Source organism: Anopheles darlingi, chromosome 2 (genome assembly GCF_943734745.1).
Source record: "Anopheles darlingi chromosome 2, idAnoDarlMG_H_01, whole genome shotgun sequence".
Lineage (NCBI taxonomy): Eukaryota > Metazoa > Arthropoda > Insecta > Diptera > Culicidae > Anopheles > Anopheles darlingi.
In genome coordinates, this window is record NC_064874.1 from 47,764,747 (window position 1) to 47,790,555 (window position 25,809).

The 25,809-nt window shown below is 46.3% G+C and overlaps 1 protein-coding gene and 1 non-coding gene across 5 annotated transcripts in view; both read right to left on the reverse strand.

Moving 5' to 3' along the window:
- The window catches only part of LOC125958244 (uncharacterized), an 81,594-nt gene that overhangs the window by 19,105 nt on the left and 36,680 nt on the right, over nt 1-25,809 (reverse strand). Inside the window, exon 2 of one of the 4 annotated variants that reach the window (XM_049691494.1) lies at nt 18,301-18,364. The gene's annotated coding sequence lies outside the window, so the exon portion shown is untranslated. Of the gene's footprint in view, nt 1-2,154; nt 2,477-2,515; nt 2,819-18,300; nt 18,365-25,809 lie in introns of those variants that run through there. The other 3 variants (XM_049691504.1, XM_049691478.1, XM_049691485.1) reach the window with 3 other exon arrangements.
- Nucleotides 20,107-20,178, reverse strand: Trnat-cgu (transfer RNA threonine (anticodon CGU)). Its single transcript has one exon. It is a non-coding gene; the product is annotated as a tRNA-Thr (tRNA).

Consider the following 25,809-nt stretch of genomic DNA (forward strand, 5'->3'; position numbering starts at 1 on the left):
CTAGGAATGGCCAAACCGGAATGGCTTTTATGTGCTTTTCATTTTCAGCTTTCTACTATGCCTTGTCTTTTGTTCGTCGCTCGTCCCCGTTACACACCCGTACGGTTGCGTCCAAGTGTGACAGTCAAGGCCAAAGGCGTCGCACCACGACCGGTGACTGCTTAAACTGGGAAACCAGGGAACACACCGGAAAATGGTTGCTGGCGGTGGTGGTGGTGGGGGAATAGAAAAAAGAAGGTGGTGACAACAATCGCTCGCCGGGCGCCAGTATATGGGCAGTGGACACCAGGTGCAGGCAGTAGTTGCAGCAGCAGCAGCAGCAGTAGCTAGAGCACGGCTCGCACGTAATAAAGGCGTTCCCGTGTTCCGTCCGGAACCGTCTCCGTTGTTTGCCCGTCACCTGTGTGTGTGTGTGTATTCCACGATGTGTATTTTGGTTTTTCTTTTGGCTTAAAAAGAATTATCTCTCTTCGTCGCACAGGCCACGGAAGGTTTGGCGGAAGGTTTGGAGGTACGCTTAAGGAAGGGAAATGGGAGGATGGCAAAAAGGAGCAGGCGGGAATTAGGTCAACCATGAAAATCCATGATTTATTTCACACTTTGCCCTCTTGACAGACGTTCAAGAGTTCCGTACCTGTTCCGTTAAACACACACACACGGTTCCGTGGACACGAGCTCTCGAGATTGTCGTTTTATTCGAGATCTTCTTCTGGCAGAGACAGAGCCAGCACGCCTGTAAATTGTTGTTGCCAAATGAACTTTTGCGCCAATGTCTTGCATGCCGAGATGGATGCCATTTTCCAAACGATTAATAGCACGATGAAGGGCAATTGATGACACTAATTTCAGGGCCAGCTGGGCGCTGGGTACCTGGGTCATCGGTGGACGTTGCAACCTGTCAAGACAGTTATTGACGTGTCCGCGACAAAGACTGAGAAGCGAAGAATGGAGAATCGTGCTGCCACATTCGTTACGGTCTGGAACCGGAGGAGCAAGGAGTGTCTTTCTGTTTCTGCGCACGGAGCACGGAGGTTTTATGATGATGGTCCCGTCCTTCTCATATGCTCTGGCCAGGCCTCTCCCCCTCCTGCCCACTCCCCCTGGTGGTTGCGAATTGATTTTATCGCGTGAAGCATCGCGGGAATGTCGCGGAAATCGTTTCCGTCAACACCGAGGTTGGGAAGATAATAAAAAGGCAGCAAACAGCAAATCGTAAATCGCACGCCCCCGGCTCCAGGGTTTATGTCCCGAGCACCGGCCAGCCTCGAGCGCTAAGCCATTAATGAAATGATTTTAATCGATCCGTGCGCCACATCGGACTCCGACGTGACTTTGTGGGGCTCTTCGGAGCTTCGGAGTTTGGTTGGATCGTTGCGTGCGCTGAAGTGTATGTGTGTGTGTGTGTTTATGACGATCCTTTTTGGCAATTTTGTCTTCCTCTGCTATGCCAGTGTCTTTGTGTGTGAAGGGCGTCCGATGAGCGCGAGGAATAGGCAAGGACTCAATCAAACGATTTGATTTGACTCGCGCTCCAAGCTCTAAGCTGACCTTCGGTGCGAAATGGGCACTTCAGACGGGCCTTTGCTTTGCATCTGTTTGAGGCGTTTGATTGATTGTGATTCATGTCACCACATAGCTAGAACGATGAGTCACATCAGTTCTCCGTTCTTGTTCCAATCAAGCATCAGGAAAGGTATCTCTTCAAAAATGATGCCCCTTTTATCAAATGCATGTTAGTGGTTTGGAAGGAGGGAAGAGTAAATATTGATTTGTGAAAGGCATACATGGCGTGTAATCAAACAATGATAACTAAAAGTCCCCTGAAGTGCATGTAGTGATTGACGGTTTTTGTTCGGGAATGGAATCTTCAATCAGCTTCCAGCTTCATTAGCTTTTGTTCAACATTTCCCCTTTTTGGTGGGAATCATTTTGCCGCCATAATCCTAACGGATCCTCACGGTACAGTCAGATTCAAACCTAAAACAAAAAAACAGCGGAAAAAGATAGCCGAAGAGCTCCATTCCAGCTATCGCCACAAACATCCACCCATCGCCGGATTGATGGTAGCCTGATAAAACCGGGTGCTTTACCGAATTTATCAATGGATGACGAAGGGCGTGATGATGTGCGCGAACAAGCCATTACCGAGCTTACCGTTATCGTTAACGAGCGATTCCCCCTGGTGCCTATCACGGGGGAAAACGTGCTATTCGCGATTATTCGTCGGGAGCGTCATTCGGTGGGTGTTCGTTTTATCTTTCCCTCAACTGCGCTATCGTTTGGCCCAAGAAGGGTGAATCGGTATCGATATCGATTACCTTATTTTCTCCTCGTGCACGGATTCCGTACGGCTTCGCGAGACACCGAGATTACCTCCGTAGCTCGCTAGCTCGCTTCGTTCGCTCATCAGCGTAAATTTGATTTGCATTAATGAATTCCTTTACCCTTCAGCTCCGCTCCAATCGAAAACCTCTTCCAATTGCTTGTGGTATGTTTGTGATAGAATGAAACTCACTTTGTCCGGGGATCATTCCATCCTGATTGTGGCCATAAATCTAACACACCGGTAGAGGCCAATCTTGGGTTTGCATCGGTAAAAAACAACCTGACATCCTACACTTACACAGGCAACCAGTGCAGTTCACAAACACAGGGCGGAGATGCGACTAGTGCAAGATGATTCGTAAGGTCACGGTTATTGGGATGTTCACGCACTTTCTGGTAATATGCTTTCGGATCTGAGAATCACGGTATGGGCAGGGCACACGCACGCTTTCGCTTCACAACCGAACCGAACCGGAGCCGTCAGCTGGACTGACTGACCAGCCACGAAATCACGCAATCCGGAACCCGACAGCGGTGACAGCGATTTGATAATGCTGCGCGAGTCTGTATCAGTGGGTAATGGATTGTTTCGGTAGCATCGCGTGTCTGTATGCGAGCACGGCCCTTATCAGGGGTCACATCGGTGACAGTGTACTATGTGGTGTGTACACCGTGTCCCTTGGATTGCGCCTGCCAGGGCGCATAAAAGTGCACCAGAAATCAGGTGGAATCATCTGCGGTGTTGTGTGTGGTGCGCTATATAATGCTGGCTATGCAATCATTACTGTGGAGTGGTAATGACAGAGGTGTTATGGGGAATGTGTAATTTGCGGGAGAGATTGTTGTCCGTTGTGCTGTTAAGATCGTAGATGAGGAAGTGTTTTGATCGCGATTTGAATTCCAATGAATTTGTTATGAGGTACAGGGAAATGGGAACTCCGGGTTCTTGGTAATTTCAACTGTTCTTGCAGCTGTTTTGAAATATTCCAACTGTTTAACGTTAAAAATGGAGATGCTGCAAGGCATGCTTTGTGCTAACAAATTTTGCTTCTCATCTATATTTATCGATAATATTTTGAAGGAATTAATATTATTTCAAACTGATGTGGCTATTCATCTACAGCCATGATTTTGTTTGGGGCACAATCCACAATTTAGAATTATCACAAAACATACATTTGCTTACGGATGAGACGCACCGGCATACGATGCAACCCTGCTTGTGCGGGTAGGCCGCATTATCATAGTGAACGCTGCTCCCCCGCTGTCTCACTGATAAGCCCTAACTGGTAGCAGGCCACTTGCACGGTGTCACTCTCGTGCTACGCAGTAGTCTCTTCTTCGCTTATCAACCAGTTCTCAGTTCCGCATCGCATGATGCCTGCCTTGCGCTTCACCTTACACATTCTGACCAATCTCGGTCTCGGTCCAGGCGCTCATGGCGACTGCGACACCGAGGTTGAGGTTGGTCATGGTTCAGCAATGGGGCTTCAGCAAATTAACACCAAACACAGCCCCCGACACATGGTCAGCTGGCTGGACCGTTTCGCGTGGTTTGAATAAAGTGTATGATTGCAGTGACACAACCAGCTGCAATCTGCTCCAGCTCCAGACAGGCAGAGGTAGTGCCGAGGTGGACAAGAAACTCGAGTGGCCGAGAAATTGCAAATCGCCGGCAGACGGCAGGAAATGTCTGGAATTGAAGTGACCAAGGGATTTCCAGTGATAGCGAGACAACCATCTGGCCCCGACATCTCGAGTGCGCATCGCGTTCGTCGTCGCACCGTTTGGAATTATGTTTTATTGAATAATTATGTTGGAACCCCCCCCCCCCCTCCCCTGTCGCTGCCGGAGTGGTGCTACCGGTCCGTGTGTTGGACAGTAGACCCACACAGCCAACGATCTCTTGGTTGTTCTTCTACACAATCACATGCTGTTGTTATCTGAGCTTGTGCGGTCCAGTGAATGAATGCTGGCTGGTCATATTCACAACACACCAAGCAAAGCCCGGATTATATTACCTGTTGCATCTGTACGAGGCGGCATATGATTGAAAAGCGGGCCCGAATTCGAGACCACGAATGCATCGTACTGCGTTCGCTCGAATATCCTGCGGTGGTCTGTTGGTGGGATACCTAGTATAGGTAGAAAATGGATCCTATTGCGTTTGCTTTTGAGTAACGATGAATGGAAAATGAGATCAAAGTTAAGTACGGGAGAACAAACCGTGCTGGGGTTGGTATGCACAGCTTTGGACCACTCTGGAGCTGCAGTATCTGCATTGAAAGACACCAGTGTTGAGGTAACATTTTCCAACCAGGCGCCAGTTTATAATATCAGTCCCACCGTACCATGGAATGTTGTAATGAGAAACGTTATGCATTTGTTTCCATTATAGGAGAAGTTCAATGTGCGCAGCAAATATTATTAATTATTTTGTTCAACAGAATGCACGGTTCAAACTAGTGGTGGTGGCAATGCAATTAAATTTTCAAACAAACACTCTTCCTGGTAGACGGAGTCCACCATTGTAACTGTCATCGATGGGTTCAGCACAAGTTCCCTTGCACTGGGAACGCTTTTTAAAAATGCATAAAACCATCCCTTCCTCCCTGGTTCTTTACCTCTTCCACCCGGTATTTCTGTGGTGAATGGCGTCACCACATTCTCTGCATACGTACCAAGGGAGGTTGATGTGTATTTCTTTTTTTTATCCCCCCCGCCTTTAGTACTGTTTTAGCGTGTGGTCGACGGTGCGGTCGAATTACCGAAGCCGATAAATTATGTGGCTTCCTATAAACGTGATAAGTACTGGCCACAAATGACACTGCGGTGTTGCTGTAACGGTCAATCAGCGCACCCGGCACCAGAATGCCGGTTCAATCACTCTCAAAACAACACGCAGGGGGCTAAGAGCGGGAGGTTCGCAGGATTGGTTTTTGTGGATTATGTTTTTTATGTTTTGTTCCCCGAACCAAACCAGACCGGTTGCCATATGCTTAGCAACAAGCTCGTCATCATCGTCGATTGATAGCGCCAGGATGTGTCGTGCCAGGCGTTGGCCGAAACATGACCGGCTGGTTTTCCATTTTCGCTGTTCTAACTCGTCGCACGAACCGCGCATTGTTCGTGTCGTGTTTCCGCTTCCGCAAACCGAAATTGAGCGCACGAACCATCTGTCAGGACATAAAAATTAATCAAATAGATGCGCGACCAACGATTACATTATGGCGCACCACACCATGCATCCCGTGTGCCAGGCGGACACCGACGACGTCGTTGCGGATTTTACATGACGTCCGGGATGGATGGCGGTGCAGCCATGAGCCTACCATCGTGTTTGGCGTGTCGTTGGCCGGAACGGAACTCGGACTCCAAAAAAGGTGGTGTGGAGAGTGGAACAAGTTCATGATTGCCAGTGCGCGCACCAGAAGTCGCACCAGAAGTGCCGTGTGGATGATGCTACTACCGCGGTACTCAACTCTCAGTAGGCGCGCCTGTCGCTAGGCATACCGTCGCTAGGCCTTAGCATTCGTAGTGCGCTCTCTACCACCACCAGCTCCAGGAGTGGTGAGTGGAGTGTGTGCTTGAAATTGACGTCCAGGGCACCATTCATTCCGCAGCTCCACGGGGCGTTGGTTATGGAGCCAGCCTGCCAGCACCAGGAACACGGGACAAAAACAATTAAGTACCTAGTAATCTGCATGTAAGGGTGTGTGACGCTGCTGACGTCCGCTCTGGAATGCTCCGAAAACCTTTTTTTATTGTTGTTTGTTTACTAAACTCAGCTGACCGGGCTATGGGCGTATAATTGACTGCATTTGTCCGCTGTTTTCACACACGCACACACACACACACACACACACAACTGCTTCTCGGTAAGGATACTGACGTGAGGAAGCGATTTAAGACAGCTTAATCATCCCCGCGAGAGCCATTCCGTGAGCCTTTGAGTGTGCCGCCGGTCGCCGGGTTTTCCCTATAAATATTCATTAGCGAGCGAGGGTGAGCCTCGTGGTGGCTGGCCAGCCTTGTACGCCTTCCACGATGCCATCAGCTGTCTCTAGACCCGCGGGGCCATTCGTAAGGTATGCCAATGGTATGCTTCGCTAGTGTTTGGTGGTGTGCAGGACTCGGCCAGTACCCTCCGCACGTACAACGGAACAGAATAGTGTATCGAAGGGACATTAAAGTCGCACCGCTTCGGTGGTGGTAGTTAAAGTGGCTTCAACCTAGAAACGCGCTGCTACGTTGACGTTGCTAAGGAGGAAAGGTTAATAACAATCAGTGCTCATTGTGCTTTCGCTGGAATGCGTTGGAAAAAGGGGTTTGGAATGTTAGACCGTAGTTTATGAAGGAGTTGACTGGAGCGGTTTTGTCTTCTCTCTGTTTTCCTTACACAATGGATAACGACAACCGGGACATATTTACCCACACGCTGTGATCGCGGTATTGTTGACTTGGACATTATCGAAGTGACCTCATTTTCGTTTTCCTTCGCGCTTCACGCTTTAACTGGTGTCTTACATCCCAGGAATGCATGTGTGCGTCTCCATTGCTTTGTTGTGATTGTATGTGTGTGTGTGTGCAATGCACTCTGCAACACTACGGATCCATTGTTTCGGTTACTGGGGCAGAAGCTAATTTCACTCTGCGTTTTCTTTCCGCGCACTCTGTGGCCCCGGATGTCAATCCTAACAACAGAGATGCATGTGTGTGCATCATCCTTCAACGTGATTTCCACTAAAAAGGGGGAATATCTTTTATGCACCTTTCTCTGTTTTGTTAATCCCGGTGCCCTTCTTATCCATTTCGGCGAAACACTGAATGTGTTTGTTCTCTTACGGAGAAGAACCATTAGCCGTGGCCACACGGGGCGAAAACTCTAGCGCAAACGAAAAAATTAATGCCAAAACGTTTACGCTTGCCGTTTACATGCTGTCAAACGATTATTGGTCCGTGGAGCGTAAAACCTAGCGTAAAAGCTTTTTGCAAACGGTAGGGCTCACAATATGTTCTTTTTGTGGTTTACATCGACAGCGAGTGATCATTGCTAGTGTATTCAATCCTTTTCTTCAAAAAAACGATTTTAATTTCCTCAACCCGGCCATGTAAACATATCGAAGCGCAAAAGTTTTGGCATTAATTTTTTCGTTTGCGCTAGAGTTTTCGCCCCGTGTGGCCACGGCTATTGGTTCAACATTAGTCTGCATACCAGCATGGAATGCTCATTGCGTGCGTCGTCGCTAAGGAAACACTGCTGCTAAAAGCTCACACTACCATCGTAGCAGCTCATGCTGCGTGCTTTTGCGTACGGCAACGAGCACACCACGAACCATGCTGGCACGTTCGATGAATTAACATTTCTTTTTTCCCGTGCCCCAACACTCTAGCCAACTCTAGCACCATCCAGTTCCGATTGTTCTTCCCGTGAGTGTGGTGCGAGGCCGCGGCGCACAATGCACAGGTTGCAGCGAACGCTCGTGGCAAATGGCGTCCACCCGGGGTGCCCTGGTGCCGTTATGTAAATTTCCCATTGCATTCAAAGATTTTTCTTTGTTTTCCCGGCCGCGGGGGTGGGGAACGGAATTGCTGTACAGTTGACTGAAATAGTTCCACGCGCTCACCACGATTGCTCGTGCAAACGCCGGAGTCGCAGCTTTTCATGCACACATTTCTATGCAACCGTCGGAACACGGACGGAACAACCCTCGCTGCGTTCTCACCCATAACAGGCCAGCGCGAGTGCTTTGTCCTTGATTTTTGCATGTATAAGTGTCAGCCCGCTCGTGAGCGTGCCGGTGTGCGTGTGTGTATGCTTGTTCGCTTTAAAGAAAGCTTATTCTTCCATTAAAAAAGGACGAAAGGTAAGGCGAACGGGGGTTGCGCACTCCGCTCCCAATGCTCCCGGAGCTAGAACAGCGGCTGTTGCATTTTCTTTCTCTTTCCGTCGCTCTAACGGGATCACTCGGTCGACACACACACACACACAAAGTGTAGGAGGTGGTGGATAACCTACACCTGGGTGCGAACGGTGGAAAATGTCTCTCGCTTTGTTCCGGCACCCGGCCGGGTCCCATCTTGACTGGTGGTTGGCCTTTCTCATTTTTCCACCATAGTTACCACCGGTGATAATAGCATCGTGGCGTAGGAGAAAGGACGTGATAGTAGTGGTGGTGGTGCTGGTGGTGCAGGATTTCCTATCCTTTTCTCCCCCTAGCCGTCGTCGTCGTCGACGTCCAACTTCGGGCTCGGGAAGCAGGTGACATGATCACGTCTGCCGATCGACTGCCCGCGGGGAGGGCGAGGGGGTAGTGACTGGAGTGTGTGCGGGGAGATTGAATTTCCATGCCGCCTCGCCCTCATTCCTCACCCACCCCTTTTTTCTATGGCCACTGACAAAGACATCTCGAAAGCAGCTGCGATGGGTATTATAATTCGATTATTATCCTTCGCTACGGCACCGGTGCCATCATCGGAACCAATCATGTGTTTCGCCCCGGGACGGGATGCCCGCACAACTTTGTCCCACCCGACCCCCCTTACCCACATCCCCACAGACCGACCAACCAACATGATGATGGCTTTCTGCCTGCCCGTTCCTGGCTGGGAATCGACCACCGAGCAGCAGCACCGAGAAAGTTCACGGACACCGGATTCTGGAGCGACGATTCGTCAATGGGTTGGGGGGTTGGGGGGGCTGGGTGTCCGTCGGTTGGAAATGTAATCTAGGATCAAACGAGGAGGTAACATTGATACAGTACGTTTGTGCGTGTGTGTGTATGCGATTCGAAGAACGGATTGGGCTCTCGACCAGTTTAAGAGAGAAAGACAGAGAGAGAGACAGTTCGAGTCGACTGTTGGCATGGCTTAGGAGTCGTGATACTGCTTCAACATGTTCATCCAGGTTCTCCCGGTACATTGTGCAACATTTTGTCGAAAGGCGTGCACCTTGTCCGGGTCAGGGTTGAGTCAGGGATACTACAACACCACCGTTACCTCGCTGCTGGACCATCTATCAAGTTGCTGGCAGAATGCACCGGCCACCATCTGGGTGCAGATGAAGTGGAGAGTCCTACCACTCGACACTCGAAGCTGAAGCGAAGCGAACCTAGCATATAAACTCTTAAATTGGCCAGCTTGTTACCAAACCGAGCTCTTTCTTGGTTGCTCCGCTGCTGTGCGTATGCCTTATGTGGTACTCGAGCCGGTTCCTCGAGAGGGCATCCTAACATGATTAGAATCGAAGCGGAGTGGTGCAGCCGTGTGCATTGGTAATGTTGCTCATCAGTTGTGGTTGGACAGAGCAGAACAGTAGGTGAGGGTGGTAGAGCAGTAACATAAGAGCACCTCTCTCATCCGGTCAAGGCTCATGGGAACGAGAAACAAGAGTGTTGCTTCTATTTCTAGACGTTGAAGGTCCACCGGCACCACCGAGCACCGCAGGTATGGTTTGTTGCGGTGCTGCAACATTAATGTTGCAGTGTATAATTGGGCGTTGTTCAGGTATGGAACCGGCACTGTGATAAGAGGCATAAGCATTAATCAGACGGTAGAGAGTGGTGGCCATGGTAAGCACTGGAACTTTTTGTAGGATGCATCCCGGTGAACATATTGGTATTCGACGAACAATATGGTTATTCAATCCGATTTTTTTTTTAATGGTTGAAACATGATGTTGTATAACGTTCCTAGAAACAATGTAATATTGTAACAAAGTTGAACAATGCCGGCCTGTAATTGGTTTGTGGTAATGTTATGGTGGTCCGACCGCCGGGCATTGATTGGTTATGACAAACAACTAGTCATGAATAAATTAATGGTAGGAATGGTAACCGAATGGAACCGCAAAAAATAGCGTTCAATAGCGTACAGTTGAAGGCATAAAACAACTAGCATCGTTCAAGCATCAACCTCGGTCAGTGTGTGACATTGCTGGCGAAAGTGTGCGAAGTTTAGTTAAAAATTCAGTGGAGTGTGATACACCCTGTTTAATTTCTACAGCCGTACATTTCAAGCGTATCATTCAAACCGTTTAATTCATTCAACTTGTGATTTTGGGAGATTTTTAAGAATCGCAAATTATGAATAAAAACCATTTAGTTGAATTGAAATGTTTTGATTAGAAAATTTTACGGCCTTTTTTCGACCAAACACGATATGCACTGTCAACTATACTTAACTGCTATATAACATCTATAACTTCTATAAGATGGAATTAGAGTTTTAATCCCATCAGATGGTTTTCCGGCTATGTACTCAAGCAAGCAGTATCAGAATGCTAAAAATAAGTATTCGAAACAAGTAAGAAAAGGTATAACCACAGTTTAGGAAATATGTTGATTCCTCTTTAAGGGTGGATCGGTAAAAGAAAACCAAAATCAAACAAAGTGATCAATATCATTTTGAACGATCTACAAAATTACGCAATTTCGCAGTGAAGGCAGTGAACATCAATTACGTTAATGAAAGACAACTAAAAAGTTGTAAAACTGCTGTAAAAATCCACTAAATAGCTGCAGATATTCATGTTCCTTTCTGCACCTCCCAGTTGCAAACAAACCATCCCTACGTTTTTGCGTCCGATCAAACAACATGCGTCCGATCTCTACAATCTTACTCTAATACACCAGCAGGACCTCTTGAAATTAGTAAGACTCACCATAACACGTCAGTGGGTACGGTGACTTTGTGCTTTGTCCAGCTCTTCTACAGATGAAATCTTGAATATTTTGTTAGAATCATAACAATTGTTTTCTATCGTTTTTTCAACTGCAGGTGATCTTTTTTAATAAAAAGATGCTTAATTTTGATCGTGATGATGATTTTACATTTACGTGATTTACGAAAAGAACAGAATGATTGCTTCTCACGAGTTTTTAACGGAAAACTCAGATGGTTAGATTGGTATGTGGTAAAGGGCACAACTCAATTTGGCGCCTTGTACTATAATTTTAATAATCGGATACAAGCTCAACAGACCTTTTAGGTAGGTTTTTGAACTGAATAGCTTCAATAATTTTTTTTAAACCAAGAAAACGCCAGAATTCCCTCTAAGCTGTTTAACAATTCATGGTATAATACCCACAAAATCGCTTTTTTGATAATGGTCACCTCGTAATTTCATGCTATATCCATTGAGAAAGGTCTGAAGGATCATGTTTCGATAGATGAATGCCGATAAAAAGCCATATAGCATCATAAGGTATCAACTTAAAAAGCAGAGGAAAATATGGACCCAAAAATGGTTGAAAACCGGATTTGCAGTAAAACTAACAAGATTTTCCAAGTCATTGAGGGTTTAGAAAAGTAAACTGATTATTTTACCTTAAAATATTATCCCCAAACTAAATAGATCCGCCAGATATTGATTTATTTTGCAAGTGCGGCTATATAAAGTTGACCGCGCATAAATCGCATATTTGGTCGAAAAAAAGCCGAAAAGCATTAAATGTCTATTCAACTAAATGGTTTTATTCATAATTTTGGCTGGCGGAAGGAGGGCGAGGGGGTAGTGACTGGAGTGTGTGCGGGGAGATTGAATTTCCATGCCGCCTCGCCCTCATTCCTCACCCACCCCTTTTTTCTATGGCCACTGACAAAGACATCTCGAAAGCAGCTGCGATGGGTATTATAATTCGATTATTATCCTTCGCTACGGCACCGGTGCCATCATCGGAACCAATCATGTGTTTCGCCCCGGGACGGGATGCCCGCACAACTTTGTCCCACCCGACCCCCCTTACCCACATCCCCACAGACCGACCAACCAACATGATGATGGCTTTCTGCCTGCCCGTTCCTGGCTGGGAATCGACCACCGAGCAGCAGCACCGAGAAAGTTCACGGACACCGGATTCTGGAGCGACGATTCGTCAATGGGTTGGGGGGTTGGGGGGGCTGGGTGTCCGTCGGTTGGAAATGTAATCTAGGATCAAACGAGGAGGTAACATTGATACAGTACGTTTGTGCGTGTGTGTGTATGCGATTCGAAGAACGGATTGGGCTCTCGACCAGTTTAAGAGAGAAAGACAGAGAGAGAGACAGTTCGAGTCGACTGTTGGCATGGCTTAGGAGTCGTGATACTGCTTCAACATGTTCATCCAGGTTCTCCCGGTACATTGTGCAACATTTTGTCGAAAGGCGTGCACCTTGTCCGGGTCAGGGTTGAGTCAGGGATACTACAACACCACCGTTACCTCGCTGCTGGACCATCTATCAAGTTGCTGGCAGAATGCACCGGCCACCATCTGGGTGCAGATGAAGTGGAGAGTCCTACCACTCGACACTCGAAGCTGAAGCGAAGCGAACCTAGCATATAAACTCTTAAATTGGCCAGCTTGTTACCAAACCGAGCTCTTTCTTGGTTGCTCCGCTGCTGTGCGTATGCCTTATGTGGTACTCGAGCCGGTTCCTCGAGAGGGCATCCTAACATGATTAGAATCGAAGCGGAGTGGTGCAGCCGTGTGCATTGGTAATGTTGCTCATCAGTTGTGGTTGGACAGAGCAGAACAGTAGGTGAGGGTGGTAGAGCAGTAACATAAGAGCACCTCTCTCATCCGGTCAAGGCTCATGGGAACGAGAAACAAGAGTGTTGCTTCTATTTCTAGACGTTGAAGGTCCACCGGCACCACCGAGCACCGCAGGTATGGTTTGTTGCGGTGCTGCAACATTAATGTTGCAGTGTATAATTGGGCGTTGTTCAGGTATGGAACCGGCACTGTGATAAGAGGCATAAGCATTAATCAGACGGTAGAGAGTGGTGGCCATGGTAAGCACTGGAACTTTTTGTAGGATGCATCCCGGTGAACATATTGGTATTCGACGAACAATATGGTTATTCAATCCGATTTTTTTTTTAATGGTTGAAACATGATGTTGTATAACGTTCCTAGAAACAATGTAATATTGTAACAAAGTTGAACAATGCCGGCCTGTAATTGGTTTGTGGTAATGTTATGGTGGTCCGACCGCCGGGCATTGATTGGTTATGACAAACAACTAGTCATGAATAAATTAATGGTAGGAATGGTAACCGAATGGAACCGCAAAAAATAGCGTTCAATAGCGTACAGTTGAAGGCATAAAACAACTAGCATCGTTCAAGCATCAACCTCGGTCAGTGTGTGACATTGCTGGCGAAAGTGTGCGAAGTTTAGTTAAAAATTCAGTGGAGTGTGATACACCCTGTTTAATTTCTACAGCCGTACATTTCAAGCGTATCATTCAAACCGTTTAATTCATTCAACTTGTGATTTTGGGAGATTTTTAAGAATCGCAAATTATGAATAAAAACCATTTAGTTGAATTGAAATGTTTTGATTAGAAAATTTTACGGCCTTTTTTCGACCAAACACGATATGCACTGTCAACTATACTTAACTGCTATATAACATCTATAACTTCTATAAGATGGAATTAGAGTTTTAATCCCATCAGATGGTTTTCCGGCTATGTACTCAAGCAAGCAGTATCAGAATGCTAAAAATAAGTATTCGAAACAAGTAAGAAAAGGTATAACCACAGTTTAGGAAATATGTTGATTCCTCTTTAAGGGTGGATCGGTAAAAGAAAACCAAAATCAAACAAAGTGATCAATATCATTTTGAACGATCTACAAAATTACGCAATTTCGCAGTGAAGGCAGTGAACATCAATTACGTTAATGAAAGACAACTAAAAAGTTGTAAAACTGCTGTAAAAATCCACTAAATAGCTGCAGATATTCATGTTCCTTTCTGCACCTCCCAGTTGCAAACAAACCATCCCTACGTTTTTGCGTCCGATCAAACAACATGCGTCCGATCTCTACAATCTTACTCTAATACACCAGCAGGACCTCTTGAAATTAGTAAGACTCACCATAACACGTCAGTGGGTACGGTGACTTTGTGCTTTGTCCAGCTCTTCTACAGATGAAATCTTGAATATTTTGTTAGAATCATAACAATTGTTTTCTATCGTTTTTTCAACTGCAGGTGATCTTTTTTAATAAAAAGATGCTTAATTTTGATCGTGATGATGATTTTACATTTACGTGATTTACGAAAAGAACAGAATGATTGCTTCTCACGAGTTTTTAACGGAAAACTCAGATGGTTAGATTGGTATGTGGTAAAGGGCACAACTCAATTTGGCGCCTTGTACTATAATTTTAATAATCGGATACAAGCTCAACAGACCTTTTAGGTAGGTTTTTGAACTGAATAGCTTCAATAATTTTTTTTAAACCAAGAAAACGCCAGAATTCCCTCTAAGCTGTTTAACAATTCATGGTATAATACCCACAAAATCGCTTTTTTGATAATGGTCACCTCGTAATTTCATGCTATATCCATTGAGAAAGGTCTGAAGGATCATGTTTCGATAGATGAATGCCGATAAAAAGCCATATAGCATCATAAGGTATCAACTTAAAAAGCAGAGGAAAATATGGACCCAAAAATGGTTGAAAACCGGATTTGCAGTAAAACTAACAAGATTTTCCAAGTCATTGAGGGTTTAGAAAAGTAAACTGATTATTTTACCTTAAAATATTATCCCCAAACTAAATAGATCCGCCAGATATTGATTTATTTTGCAAGTGCGGCTATATAAAGTTGACCGCGCATAAATCGCATATTTGGTCGAAAAAAAGCCGAAAAGCATTAAATGTCTATTCAACTAAATGGTTTTATTCATAATTTTGGCTGCTTAAAAATCTACCGAAAACAGAAGTTGATTTTTTAAACGGTTTGGAAGATACTCTAAAATTGTGTGTGCGGCTATAGAAAGTTGTCTCAGTGTATATGCAAGGGATGATATCTTTTGATATCCGATGAAGGACAATCTAAATGACGTGAAACTGACGTCCAATTCAACTCAATCGCTGCAGAAATTCTATTCTGGATCGCCCAAGTTTTGGTGTTCCCAGAAAAAGGGGCTATTTAGGGAAAAAAGTAATTGATAGTTTTTTGTGCGATAAGACATAGCACGTTATCACAAATTGGTGAAAACCAGTTTGAATTTACATGATTGAAGCAATTTATTGCTTCCTCATCTAAAAACCACAAAATGTAATGATCTTTTAAGATTTACTAAGATTTTAGGATAAAGATTTTTATTATATTACTATAAAGATTGAAAGATTATGATGAGATTAAACAGAAATTGTACAATAAAATGTTCAAAAGTAACAGTATGACTGCTATATTCGATCGAAACCATTTTCTTGTTTATTCCTTCGAAGCAAACTTACACACAACACCGAACGTTATTTCGCTAAGCTGGCCTCGCATCTGTGGGACCTATCTGGTCAAAGAAAAACCCACAGAACAACTTTTGATGATCGCTTCCCTCTCCCCAGAACCGGCCAATCCAAAGAAGAAGAAGAAGATGATACAAAAGTATCCGTCACTAAGCAATAGCCGTCGTTTCGCTGCAAAACGGAACCGAGAAGAATGAAATTGCGAATTGGACCGTAACGGGCGCGCGGGCTAACCGGCCTTTGGCCCCGGTTCCTCTAGGCCCGCGGACACCGGGATGAGTAGGTCAGAAGTGAGTAACAAATCGCTAATCCTATTAGGGTGAAATAAATGAATGAAAATAAGATAAAAGCCTTAGCGTAACGGTATAATATGGTTCGCTGCCGCTGCTGGTGCTGGTGGGTGGCGGGAAAATCCTTTTCTCAACACCACTTACGCCTCCATCGCACCATCGCTGCATCACGCCACACGCGAACCACATACACATGTGTGTAATGCTACGGTTTGCTACGGAATCGTGTAGCTGGACCAGATCGGATTCACTAGGCCGGTGCCTATAGTGGCTAGTGCAAACAGACGGAACCGAAATTGGTGGACGATTAGGAGCGAGAAAATTCAATTCTTTGCCACTCCATAGGAAGGTTCAAGCCAAGGCGATGGTATGTGTGTCGGAAGGAAAATGACGTGAGGCTTAAACCGGAAGCAGTCTTCCTTACTTCAGTAATGGAAACGGCGCTCCGTTTTGTCGGTTCTCCGGTTCGGATGAAAGAGAATATCCATCCAGCTGATAGGTTCGAACATATATATTCCCACCGATTTCCGATTCTAGGGGTTTACACTTTTTAATGGATGCCGAGTGTCGTGCGTGCGGCGGAATGAGGCCCACTGGGGCCAATGTGGCACCAACGTGGCGTCTCGGGCTGCAAGTGCAAGTAGATGCAGAGTGCGCCAAAACGAACGAATGCATCGGACATAATGGAGCAGAAAATTACTGTGATTTGCTGTAATTGATTTCGATAATTTTTGCTCGATTGCCGCGTGTACGAGCACGTTTCCTGTGGCCTGCGCCCAAGGAGCAGCAGCACTTACTGCTCGGGCCTTGGAGGTGGTTCTTTTCCTACTAATGGAATCTCGCACTCTTACACGCGGTGCTGGGTGGTGATTAAAATTTAATTCTCACTTTCAAGCGTTTTCACACTTGAGAAATGTTGTCGAATCGATCGTCCGTACGGCTTGATTGTCATGAACAGGTGGCAGGTTCAATTGTGTAATTAGCAGTCGTTGGGTACACTGGGTACATTGGGCGAAGCGAGTTTACTTTTCTTTTTAGCGGAATTAGCACGTACGATTTGAACAGCGCATTAAGGCGAATACTATCAGAGACTTTGCTGAGTGGATTATCAAATCAGATTGTCATGTTTTTGTCCTAGATCTGTCCCATTCCATTCAATAAGAATGGAATCTCCAATAGCGAGTGGAAAAAACCTTAAACGGATTATTCTATAATTAAAAAAAAAAATTTCCGTTCTCATTAAGACCCAATCAAGGATTTTTATTCAATTTTTGTGTCCGCCCAAGCAAAGTTCGTAAAAGAGAGAAGTGCGATGATTGCTGTGTGTATGTGCGCAGCAAACAATCTGTTATTACTCAGTTTCGAAGCAGTGAAAGAAGCAGTTGAAGTAAACTGAGTGTAAAATTAGCAAACGTTTGTACTTCGTGTTCAAGATGCTTGCAGAGTTTCAAATCTGTATGCATGTTTAAGTAAATGAATACCAAAAAAGGGCCATCGATTTCATTTTTTAGCATAAGGAACTACAAGAGGAGTACAATGGAGTGTTTATATAAACGTCTGGCAATATCGATGCCAAAAATGACGATACGATAACAAGACTTCTGTTACTAAAAAGATTTATATTATGTCATAGAGTTAATAGGCAATTGAATAAGAAATTCCATACAACAGTTGAATTCTCTCTGTTCAATAATAAAAGTGCTTCAATCAGATCTGTCAGAAGGCGTGCTCAACAGCGTTCTAAACGATACAATGCAGCAACAATTGAGTAAGTTGCCTGTGCAATAATATTTTTTTAATGTTGTATTACGTAACATCAAAAGGGAAAAATGAAATTTGCATCCAATATTTACATTGCAGAGTGACGTCACTAGTACATTAGATGATTTCGTCAACGCTATTCAGAAATCAAAAACTTAGTAAATTTGTATTTGTGGTGAACTATATGATGGTTGGCTGCGACATATTTTACCCTCCCTGTACTATTCCTGAACATTTTGATCTAAGCAACCATTCAAGGGGGTCCGCCACATATTGGAATGAAGCAGAGTCTATACCTCACATAATCATATCAATTAATGCACTGTTTCATTTGAATCGTTTGCTACTTTCAATGTTCTATGATAGAGCTTACTTCGAACAAAGAATTCGGACGATCAATCGGGGATTTAGGGATAATTGTAGCCTGTTAGCCATATTAAATATTTGTTGAAACTATCCTATCGTTGAAACTCCAATAACATTGTTTTGAGCCATCACTTGGAGCGACCAGTATTTGGCGTCGTGAATTGCACACGCTCCAAATGAACGGTCCGTACGGCTAACCCGATAAGCTGCAGCAGTTTGGCGGCCGGCATTCATTGGCATCTTATTTATGCTTCCGTTAAGGCTAGCAAGCTACGGCTCATCGCTCTCTCGGCATCGTATCCAGCAACTTACCAGCATAACCAGCGGTACGCCATCGTCAACACGGGGCCGGTGTTTGTGCGTCGTTCCTGCGAACCTGCAATGAGATGAAAAATAATCTCTCCGTTAGCGTTCGTTCGAGCGTCTGCAGCAATGTATTCCGACTGGCGATTAGCTATCCTTCCCCCACCCTGGGGTTGGCCTCGGTGCGGTACGAGATCGACCAGTGACCTAGATGTCAGGCGCAAGTGTTGTAGCGAACTCCCGAGCCATCCGGTCGGTCGGCTGGCAGGAATGAGCCGGATTAAGGGGCCCGTCGGTGCACGCTTGATCCCCTAATCGACTCGATCGAATATCTGGCGGCTTCGAAACAGGCTAAGCATCAACACAACACCAGGTTCCGCACCATTGGAGCCTACCGGTCATACATTCATTAAAGTGGCTTGACTTATCCCGGCGATTAATTTTTAGTACTAGTATCAACGGGCCCCCAAAGGCCAAAGATGCACACACAGACACACAAACAGAGAGACATACAGATACAAGCTAATCCCTCGGTTCAGCACGACCTACCTCAATCACGCGTACAAGGCAAAGCATTGGATTGGTGCTCATTCCACAAATGACAAGTGACATTTGGCATCGAGTTCGAGTTCGAGAGTTCGGTCAATATATTATACTCATGCGCTCATAATACCCTAATCTCATTTGTATGCAAAGCAGTAATGCTGTGTAGGGGGCCAAGGCTGGGGGCGGGGTGGGGTTGGGGCATCATGCCAGCTCATCATCGGCCACCCCAAAACGCTGGCACGCACGCAGATGGGATCGGGCCATGATTATGTGTGTCAATGTGGTCGAAAATCAAAACTGTCTCCCCACCCTCAGTACAGGCTGGACGTACAACTCGTGGCGCGAATTACGTGCCATTTTGGGACAATTTGTACCACCCACTAACCCCTCCGCTGAGAGAGGACCGTGGTCATGACAAAAAGTAGCGCCAATAATTAGATTGGGGCCGACGGAACGCGCTCGCGCACACTCGCTCCGCTCACAAACAATGGCGATGCAATTAATCTGCAACGTAAACAGCAGCTTGGAATAGTTTTCAATTAACGCAATTATTGTTATTATTATTAACGCCTCGATGGCGCTGGAATAGGTTTAATTCCAGCGACTGATGCGGTGTGAGCTAGCGAGTGGTCGGTTCCTTCCGGGTTTCCTCTCGCACAAACACGCACACACTAACCGGATCCCGAATTCCGCGTACAAAAACACCGCCACCGTCCGGCAATTTGATGAGCCAGCAGCCAGCCAGCCATTCGGCGGCGAATAATCTTTCGGTGGAAATCGAGTGTATTTGGTGTGAGTGTAACAATTCCATTTGAAGCCGCTGCTTACGCTGCCGGTGCGGTCCGCGGTAACGTCGGTATGTCAGGCGTTGATGTTTGCCATTTTAATTAAAGCACAAGCGGATTCCATCCGGTACGTGACAAAACGTGGCCACTGGAGTAGCGGGTGCCTGCGTGTGTGTGTGCGAGTGCATTTTGCATAACATTATTGTGATTTATGATGACTTTAACAGTAAAAAGTGTGTGTGTGTGTGTGCGTGAGTGTGTTGCGCCGGGTGGGTAATTGGGCGGTTAGCGATAATGAGGCAATTATCAAACGGAGTCGCCGCCCATAATCGAATTATCATTGTTTAAGGCGCCTGCTGTTTTTTGGGATGATGATGACTTGTGTTTTTCCCAAAAATAAATGGTTTTGTTTACTACATTTTTGTAGTGTTGTAGTAAAAAGCTTTCAAAGTTCGACGAGGATAATGAAAAGTTTTCTCTTTTCTGCCTCCTGTGAGGATTGAACTCACGACCGCTGGTTTACGAGACCAGCGCTCTACCACTGAGCTAAAGAGGCGCGCGAGAAGATGCGAGCTTATTGGCCCCCGAGTGGAGCGGTTATTAAAAACAATGTTCTAGAGAGGATCCTAGAAGCGCTTATCGGTTGTCCTGCTTATTCCTTAATAGATAGCAATGACTGAAGAACCTTTTATTGTAGTTTTTTGACGAAACATGTCTGCTTTAAGTCGAAACGAATGCATTGTTGTTTCACCTTTCGACCCGACGACCTCTACCAAACACTCTTTAAAGGGTTGTTTAATGTACCTTCACGTTTCTAAGCGCGTCGCGAGTGGTACACATTAATGAATAATGGCGTGCGCATACGTGTGTGTGTGTGCGTGCGCTGTACGTATGCGTAGGGTACAGCAGCACGATGCTATCAATTCTTCGTCGACAAGGACAAGGCTGGATGGCTGGTTGGCTGGTTGGTTGGGTCGACAGCGACCAGCCATTAATAATGACCTGGAATTGAAGCCAGAGTGAAGTTGAGGCGGAGTCGGACCGCGCGAAGCCGAACACAATGGGTTTCGTTTAAGCCGCGGTTTGTGCGGCGGTCGATGATGCTGATATGGCGACTCCGAATGATGAAGTGCCATCAATCCACTGCTGCTGGTGTACGCCGCAGCACCACGGCACGCCAATGACCAACTCGCACGGAGGGAAAGAGACGGAGAGAGGGAGAGAGAGAGAAAGGCCGATCGAAGCAGGGTTGGAGCATTTGCACACTGCAGACAATTAGGTTTGCGGTTTGTACTTGATTGCTAACGGCGATGATGATGATGACGGCGATGGCGTTGCTGGCTGTGGTAGCAGATGGTAAGGTGGCAATAGCAATCAACCAAGGAACACTACTGGCAGCCCGTCTGCCGGTCGACATTTGAACCCTACAGCCGTCACTGGATGGAAGGTGTGCTGGTGCCGGAGCTTTTCGTTGCCCTATCCGTTCGTTATGACCACAACACAGCTTCGGCTCATTAGGCTGTTTTCCTTTAATTGTCCAAATTAGTTATTCTTGAACTTGCCTCGCCTTGCCTTTATCGACCGTCGCCCCTAAGCCGTGCTCGTGTGTTGTGTGCTCTTGGTTAGTTAGTGTGTTAGCAGCAGCAGCAGCAGTAGTAGTAGTAGTAGTAGTAGAAGCAGCAGCAGCAACATCCTTTAACATTCATGCTGATCCATTACAAACAGCAGCGACAGAGCGAACGAAGAGCTCATCTTACACATAAAAGTCATGCGTTTCCCTGCTTTCCAGTTCCCAGTTCCCAGTTGTTTTGTTTCGTAGGGGAAAATGAGAAAATCTGTAATAAGAGCTGGCCCCATGTCTGAAGTGAGGAAAAGTTTCGTTTGGCGTTTGGCCACAACACATGCGGCACGTGTGCCTCTGTGCAGTGTTGGTGTGAAGCCGGCTGGTGTCCCGAATTTTGTCCCCCTTCCCAGGGTCCCTTTTCCTCATCCTCACCCGTGGGTTAAACGTTCCCCGACGACGACGATGACGACGATGACGATGATGCTCGGATGTTGTCCCGCTATTCCCATTCTATGCAAGCTAACGCAAACAACGTTTTATTAATTTTGTTTGACTTTGACTCTCGCTGCTGCTGCTGCTGCTGTGTCGCAATGTGTTTTGGATTTCTACACATTCCCCGTGGCCCCGTTTCGTTTCGAACGCCGGTTTTCCCCTCATCGCCGGGTGCCGAGTGTTTCATTTGATTACTTTTCTCCTGCTTTGCGCTTTTTTTTTTCGCTCACCACTGCCTTCAGCGCTTGCATCGTCTGTGCGTGTGGTCATTTGGTGACCGCGTGTCCTGTCGTGGAGGCCCCGGGATGTCGGTCGGAAACCAACGGTCTTATCGGGCAATTGGAGAATGTTCAGGCCCGGGGCTCATCGTATCCGTATCGTGGGGTTGGTAAAAAGTTTTTTCCCAGACCAAACACCATCACCACCATCACCACCACCGCATCAGAACGGTGGCAATGGCTCGGAAAACTCAATATCGACAGTATGAACCGAACCGCGAACGCCCATCGGTCGCGCGGTCATTGCTTAATGTGTGACCATTGTTTTGGGTCTTGCTTTCGCTCGGTGGAAAGTCTGACACTGGCGATTACGGGGGGGGAACGGGTCGAGGTGAGGATAAAAGTTGGCCCTCGGTTTTCCACACCATGTGGTGCTGGATTCATGGATCGGATCGTCGCTAAATATGGTGCAGTGATTCCAACAGTGTTCTTTCTAATCGGAGACCGGCGACGTCGTTTAGCAGTGGCCGGGGCCACGGTTTATGGTTGATGATTGTTTGGTTTGTTCTCCGTTGTAATAAAACAAACAGTACAGTCAACGACCAACATGGTTCAATCGTGGGACGTGGACTGGATGTTATAGTATGTGCGAAATAAATCCAGAAAGAGATGAAGTATACCACAGGACAGTCGTGATTGTTTGGTGGTCATTTAGTATTTAGGTCGATTAGCAAAAGATTCGGCGAAAGTACGACAAGACGGATTTATTTTTTAAGGTTTTTGATAAATACCAGTGTGGTTGCAGAATTATTGTCTGATTAACTATTGTCCATCAATAGCCATTTCCTTTCTATTATCTGGAAGACATTTTAGCGATCCTGTGTCGAAGGTATTGAAAACTTTGGTAGCGATTGAATCAGAAACTCACTTTTCTTATGAAAAAGTGATCCATTTTCTATTGAGAGTATTATACACTCAACCAATTAGTATACACTCAATTATTATACACTCAACCAATGAAAGTAACATTCTATTTTGTCTACAGAAGAGAGGGCCTAAGATATTTTCCAGACTTAAGTTCCATTATTTTGGAACGATTTGTTAGTTTAATATTTACTTATTATCCCACTTTGCCAAAGATGTTCATCTGTTATCCCATATCCGGCAATTTGTTGAGCAAAGTTAGCAACAAATGGATTAAGGACTTTCGGCTACGTTCCCAATAAACAGTTTCATAATTGATCACCAAATCTCCTGTTGGATCATAACTAATGTGGTTCATTTGTAGTAGTGACGAATCGACGCAAAAATCACTTTCTTTCGCCTTTCTTCAACCAAGTAATTTGCAAATGGTTTGCCTTGTTGCTATCTTTCAACTATTGTGGAATGTAATTACGCATCATGACGCCCCACGAACGTCCTCAAATCTAAAATCTCTTCCGTGCTGTTGGTTTTTGATGTCGAAAATAACACATTTTCTCCCAAATTTCATATTCAATAGTTTATGTTTTAACCAACATATATTGAAAAGAACTTAACTAAGCATTGCGTTTTGCGAAACCAGTTGAATTGTCTCAAAGTCTGAATTACATCAGCAAATTTGTGCTAGTACGTTAATTACTTTACTAAACAAAACGGTAGAACGTTTCGAACAAATTGCAGAACGAAACGAGAACTTACACCGTGACTCCGTGCTTCAACACGGTGTAGTTAACGACGGCGTGTGTCTAATAATGAGAAACAAAACAAAAAAAGGCTGTTTATCGCTAACAGCTCCAAGTTCCGAGGCTTCCTTTCTCTCTCTCGGCCGATGTTCGAGCGCACCAGAAGCTAATTAATACACACGTTAGCTTCTTGATCAAACAATGTCTATGGGCATGGCACATCGAAACTGTGCCAACCTACAACCACCAAACACACACACACACACACACACACACACACACACACACACACACACACACACACAGGCACACGATGGGGCACACATTGAAAAAGTCACAAAAGTTCAGTCGCCATTGTACGGTGGCAACAAACGATTATGTTACGATCCGGTACCTCCTGGTAGGATCCGGATAGATTTCATCTCCAGCTTCTCGCACCGAACCGCACCGCATCGGACCAGCATCAACCAAGGGAAATCACGTGCAAAGGAAGCCACACACCAACACATGCATCGCCGTGGCGCGCGGCACGGCATGGCGTTGATGGCGGCAGACGGAATAGTAGTTTTAGCGCCAAAAAGGAAGACTAAAAAAAAGTAGAGAGCGAGTGAGAGAGAAAACAAGATGCCACGTACATATGCACACACACACACATACAGACGGTGCAAAAGTTGTGCTAAGCGATATCGATGGACGGAATTGGAGGAAGGAAGGAAGGAAGGTTGGTTGAGGTAATAGCAATTCGAGCATTGCGCGCGACTCTGGAACTCCGGACCGGTTTTCGGTGTTTGGCGTTTGTCAGTTGCTCAACAACAGTCAAGCACCACTGCACACGGGACCATTTGCTCGATGGGGGGGGGGGGGGCCACCACCCACCTCCACCACCCACAAAAAACTCCCCGTCTAGTTGCGATTAGTGCGGCAAAATGGTGAAAATGGCGTAAACTTTCCTCTCGCAAAACTGTGTTTTAAAACAGTTGGCCCGATCGGGGGCCATTTTCAATTTCATCCTCGCACCGTTGCTACTGCTGCTGCTACTGCTGCTGTGTGGTGGGTCCCCACACGCGCCAGGAGTTCAAAGTTCAAGCCTCCCCCCGTTGGGTGGTAGAGGGCCTCGTTACCGTAACCGTCGCTGGTGGGTCGTTACGGTCGTAACGGTTCGCCGCTGCCGCCGTTGCTTTCGGATAGTGAAACTGCGACACATGGTCTGGATGGAAGGTATTCCTCCTGGCTGGGCTTGTGAAGCGAAACTTTCGCTAATTCCAATTGGGTTCCACGAGCACGCCTCGCCATAGAGCCTTTGTCGAGCTGCAGATCGTTCCTCGTACCAACTTTTCGCACCAACGCATTGGCACACACACACGTGGGCGGCCTCCGGTACTGGTGCTTAGGGAAGTAGACACAGGACCGGCTAAACCTAGCGCCCGGTCTCTAGCGCTGCCCCTGGTTTGGGCTGAATTCAGATTTCATCTCATTAGCAAAGCGGACGAATGGAAAGGGAACGGAGCGGAGCGGATAGAACATACTGGGGGACTCGGGATCCATTTCCCGACGACACCCCGAGATCATTGCACGTGCGGCGTAATTGAGCGGCGTGCCCGGCGTGATAAGTGCCGCGCGCGCCCGCGCACACACACTCCGACACTCCGATTCTCCCGGCCATTACGGGCATCCGCGATCCGCGTGAAGTCGCGACGGCTTAGCGGGACGGGGGAAGGGTATGTTTTTTCCAATTTTCCTCCCAAACCGGCCAGACCGGCCAGACCGGCCATTGTCGATTGACGGTGATAATGGATTAGGGCGCATCAAGCATTAGCAGGAGGTCACCGGCGGCCTAACTCAATTGTCATATCAAAAAGGGTGGGAGGCAAGAGGGGAGGTTTGGTCAGGATGTTGGGTGTCGGGAGTGTGCCTTCCGAGCGCCTCCCCCGTCTATGATCAAACCGAAGCGAACAACTGAACGGAAACCGGATTAGGGGTTGTCAATTTTTATGACTTTATCAATCGATCGGATTTGCCCTCTGGAGGGGCCGCCCTCGGTATGGGTGCTGCAGCCATTCCGTTGACTTCTCTTGAAATGGTTGGTCTCCTTCTGCTTCTTCCCCTGGTTAAGGCTTCGCAGTGTTCTATTCTCTATTCCGTTGTGACGGTTTCTATCCGTCTGTTACAAAGATAACGAAAGTTTATTTTTTCTCCTCCCAATCCTTTAGCTATTTAGGTAATTATTTAGCGTTGATTTGTTCGATGGA